We start from the raw sequence: 5,020 nt of genomic DNA on the forward strand, positions 1-5,020 counted from the left end.
TTTCCTGCCAGGATAATACCATGAAAAGCTGTTGATTTAACTGAGACATCTCTGCGTTTCCTGCTGGGATTGTGCTCCCAAAACTGGGTATTTCAAGCCAAAACATGATCTTTTCCTAACCATAACCAAATGGTTTCTGTGCCAAAATCAAACCCCACGTTAACAAAGCCTTTCTACAATATTAAGTTTCAACATATCGGCTACTTAATAATGTGCAAACGTAACAGATCTGAGGTTTGCAGATAAGTACACATATAAAGTACATATTTTTATAGCGACCTGGTTGCCAGCCCTCAGTTTATCACACACCTGTAGACACCCATGATTTATTTTAGAAAATGTCGTTTGTAGTGCACGTTTGCAACAATTGCAGCGCAGTAAATGAACAATATTAACCTCTGAGATGTAGTGGAGTGGTAGCATAACATGGAAAGTAACTTGAACTTGTACTTGAGTACAGTACTCGAGTCCTTAGCGACACCCAAACACAGCCTCACAGCATAAACACACGAGTGTAACAGCGGCTAGCTTAAATACCAACAACCACCGTGACCGCAGCTAGCTTAATGCTACATATTAGCCCGAAACTTTTAAACACCGAAACAAAACATGTGCATTTTCCTCAAACTAAACATCGGCAACGTGGGAGAAACAAGTTTACAGTGTTTTGTGGGCGGGAGTTACCTTAAACAGGTGAGGGAAGAAGCAGCGACACACCTGTAACCGTCGCCGTCACTCGTTTGGATTGACGTGAGGAGCGCGAGCCTCCAACTGGCGCCTCGAGGCATTACTAACAGATCGATGCACAGACAGGCTCTGTATCATCTACCTGCCCTGGATGCATTGTCTTTACAGTGACCACAACTAATAGATGACTAGTCCATACATTGAGTGCACAGTTGCCCACGTACAGTTTCACATGGTGTGTGTTTGGGATACACTTCATAGGAAATTGCAGATTAAATAGTCAACTGAACCCATTAAGAAGAGCAATGTATTCAGACAGAGTTCTTGTGAATTTGATAGTACGATTGCTTTATTGAAAGTACAGTAGTACCATTGCCAATAGTGGGATAGTTAGTGGGCTAAAACTGTACATTAGTAGTTGAGGTAGCACGTTGAAAGGCAGATAGTTAAAGTGTTTATATGTTGTATTGACTTCAAAGTGGGGCGCACTGGTAGTTCACATGGGAAAGGTGCGGCTAGCCCTAGTTGTAGCGGTTGGGGTTGTAATCCGGCCTTCATTCTTTGCTGCATGTCTTCCTTGCTCTCTCTCTCCCATCCCTCCTGTCATGCTTCACTGTCCTGTCAAATATAGGCAAAGTTTCATGTCTCTACGACATACAGGGATATGCCCATTCAAAGTTTGTAATTTCAATCGGTTGCTATAGCGCCCCCCTTTGGGCAATTGATGGAATATTGCTTCATTCGCATCCTCCCATGACCCTCTACCACTGTGCCAAATTTCACATGGATTGACCAAGTCAGTGAGGAGAAAAACATGGAACAGACACACACACAGAGTTTTCGTCATTATATAGTAAGATATAGAACTATATTACACATTGTGTTATTAATTCAACTGTCAAAAAAAACAAATAAAGCCCAGTTCAAACCAAAGATTTGCAATGAGACAAGTTGAAGCGAGCAACTACTTGCAACTTGCCCTTCTGCAACGTTCTAAAAACCTGCTGGTTCACACCAATGCAACTGGATGACATGATGTATCATCTCTATGCAACAACTCTCTGTACTTCTGTAGTGATGGAACGGGTAAAAACAGAAACAAAACTAGCATCAGAGGGACTGTATTCATAATCAATACGCCACAATAACTGACCAGCTGAGTTGCAGGTGACATCATCAACCAGCTTGAGCCGAGCTCAGACGGCCAGTTCACACCGCTGCAACTTTTCTCTGCAACGTTCTGAAACAGTTTCGCCTCGTCGTGAATCTTTGGTTTGAACTGGGTTTAAGGATCTACAGACAATAGCGTTGCTTTTCCCAGCAGTTGCAAGCAACTTTCAGGAGTATTTTCACGGTGTTATTGCTATTTAAATGAAAGACTTGAATACTTCCTCCTCCACTGGCTGGATCTACTCACAACAGAGCTGTTTATTTTCCTTAATTTCATCATTAAAAAAATATGTAAACGTGAGTTAGAAGCCAAACAGTGAAGATCAGCGCTCACTGACAGCTCAGTCCAGTCAAAGGGGATTTGCGCTGTGGACAGCCTCAGAGGTGTCAGTGCGAGCTGTTAACGCACATCTGTACACATGTGAGTGTTTGCACGCTGATATCATGTCTGCATATGTGTGAGAGAGAGTTTGTAAGCTGATATCACCGGCCTGAACTGTGGCAGTGTGAGGGATAGACTCACAGGTGCAGATGGGGCTACTGTGGTTTTACTCGCTGCCAGTGTTTGATGTTACAGCCCTCCTCGCCGCTACATGTGTGTGTGTGTTTGAGGTGATAATGAAACAACTTGAATCCTGTTTGCCAGCCTCCCCTCCGGTCATTTTCCATCACGTCTGGTGAACGAGGTTGCACTTTGACCCCTCCATGTTCAAAGCTGTCCTAAACGCACGCACGCACGGTCGGAGAATGCACCTATAAACAACATATTTTTCAGAGGAACCGCTTTTGTTTCATCGCTGAGTATTTATGATTAACATAGCAGTGAGGTGAAGCAACAGCTGGAGGAGGGAGAGGAGGGCTGGTGATGGAGAGGTGGATGTGACTGAAGGATTGGGTGGAAGAGGAAGGAAGAAAAAAATCGAGTGAAGCTGATTCTACTGATGTGGTCTCACGTTAAAGGAAAAGTTCCCCAAAAACTATAGACTGGATAAAGTACTCACCTCCCGAGGCTCTTAAAGGTCACAGAAAAGTTCCCTATTGGATGGCATTGATGTTTGGTCATGGACTTTCCACGTCCACATACGACGTGCAAGCTACCCTGAGTGCGTTGACTGTTGACGTTCTAGGACGCCATGTCAAGTTCAGCCTGTTGCAGGCATTGTCTTCTTTCAAAATACACCTCTGTTTTCACAGGAAATTTAACGTTTACATGCAGTCTCTTTCAAAATAGACGCACTACGTCGGTACAACACTGCGAATTGACGTTATTTTTCCTTCAACAACAAACGCATGTGGTTAAGTTTAGGAAAAAAGAACAGGGTTTGGCTTTAGAATGTTACGGGAAGTGAACGCTGCTCTCCCGGGTGAATGTCGGTGTTTGTTGAACCCATCCACCACCCCTCCTACCCAGTACTTGGACTTCTGCCACCTTAACTTTTGTTCTTGTCCCGCCATGTTTTCTCCTGATGCCACCGCCGATAAACTTTAACAGCAACCAGTGTCTGACACCAAAAGTCACTACCCAAGCACCGGATTGAAAAGGTTTTTAAATGAGACTGGGATGCTGATTGGCATTGATGGAAATACTACACCTGTGTGAATGGACTAATTTTAGCCCCTTAACCAGTGGGATGCAGTGACGGACCACGACAAAATACCGTCTGCCTCAAACATCAATCCAAATTAATTGTACCCACGATAATTTTGGTGGAAAAAGGGCATTTGACAGAGTTCAGCTGAACGACAGTAAAAAGCTAATAAATGGTCAAAGAACTTTCTGAAAATCACGGTGTGCCAGTGTCGGACGGTGGGTTGCTGCTGCGCATCAATTATGAATACAGTCCATCGGATGCTAATTTTGTTCTTGTTGGTCGCAGTTTCATCACTACTACAAATGCAGCTGTAGCCTGTATCTCACTATCACTATCCTCATTCATATTTTAAGAAGCTACAATTATATTCAGCCACAAGATATGTCTGAAAAGCTGCAAATCAGAGCTGAAGTACAGAGAGTTGTTGCATAGGGATGATACACCACCTGGGCTTAAAATGACCAACACATTGCAAATGACAGTTCCTGACATTTCCACCAAAATTACCTGGGGAAAAACTTTCCCTCAACCCCAAACTTGTCCTGAAAAAAGTCAGGGGGGTAGGACTTTTCAGATTCCCCGGAATTCTTGAGGGGCGGGGCTGTGTGCTGAAGAACGCTGATTGGTGGAACACATACTTATAGTGTTCCGCACTTCCCGCGCCAGAGTGTCTGCAAACTTTATTTAGTTTCTACAAGCTTAACTTCATTTGTGTTTTGATCATTTGGAAAATGGAGCAAAAGAGGAGAAGCTACGAGAAGTGGACAGATGGTAATTCGAGTTGGTGACTCGAAACGACCGAGTCTATGGAAGAATAGCCGACAAGCTGGCGGAGCTAAATATAGGGCACAAATTCGTGAAAAGCTGAAGAAACTTTTTTTTTTTTTTAAAGATTATTTTTTGGGCTTTTGCCTTTAATGTACAGGACAGAGTGAAATGGGGTGAGAGAGAGAGCGGGGGGTGACATGCAGCAAAGGGTTGCAAGCCGGAGTCGAACCGGCGTCGCCTCTGTACATGGGGCGCCGGCACTATCCACTACGCTACCGACGCCCCGAAAAGCTGAAGAAACTTAAGCAAGATTATAAGAAGCCCCTGTACATCATCAGCCTGATTTATATAAATTTTCCGGAACTTTGAGGTGCTGTGGAAGCGCAAACCACTCAGATTACCAGGAATTCTTTTACCCAGGTAAATAACTTCCTGGAAATAAAAGTTCCTGGAAATGTCGGTGTAAAAGGGTCTTATGTGTCCCTCTGCATCTGCTACTGATGTTCTGGGATGCAGCAATCTACGTCAGGACATCAACAAAAGCATGTGGTTAGGTTTAGAAAAACATGGTTTGGCTCTACATTCATGCGAGAAGCAAACACCTGGCTCCCGGGCGAAAGTCCGGGGTTTGTTGGATCCATCCACCACCCCTCCCCCTTCACAGCTCCTTATATTAAAGTGAAATTTCAGTTTATTTCAATCTGTCTCCTATCGTCCTAAATTTGTTTCAAGTGACTAGTGACATAAAAATAATAGTTAGCATGTTAGCTGTTAGCCTAGATACAGCCGGGGCGCATAGTAGC

This window comes from Epinephelus moara, chromosome 17 (assembly GCF_006386435.1).
Source record: "Epinephelus moara isolate mb chromosome 17, YSFRI_EMoa_1.0, whole genome shotgun sequence".
Classification (NCBI taxonomy): Eukaryota; Metazoa; Chordata; class Actinopteri; order Perciformes; family Serranidae; genus Epinephelus; species Epinephelus moara.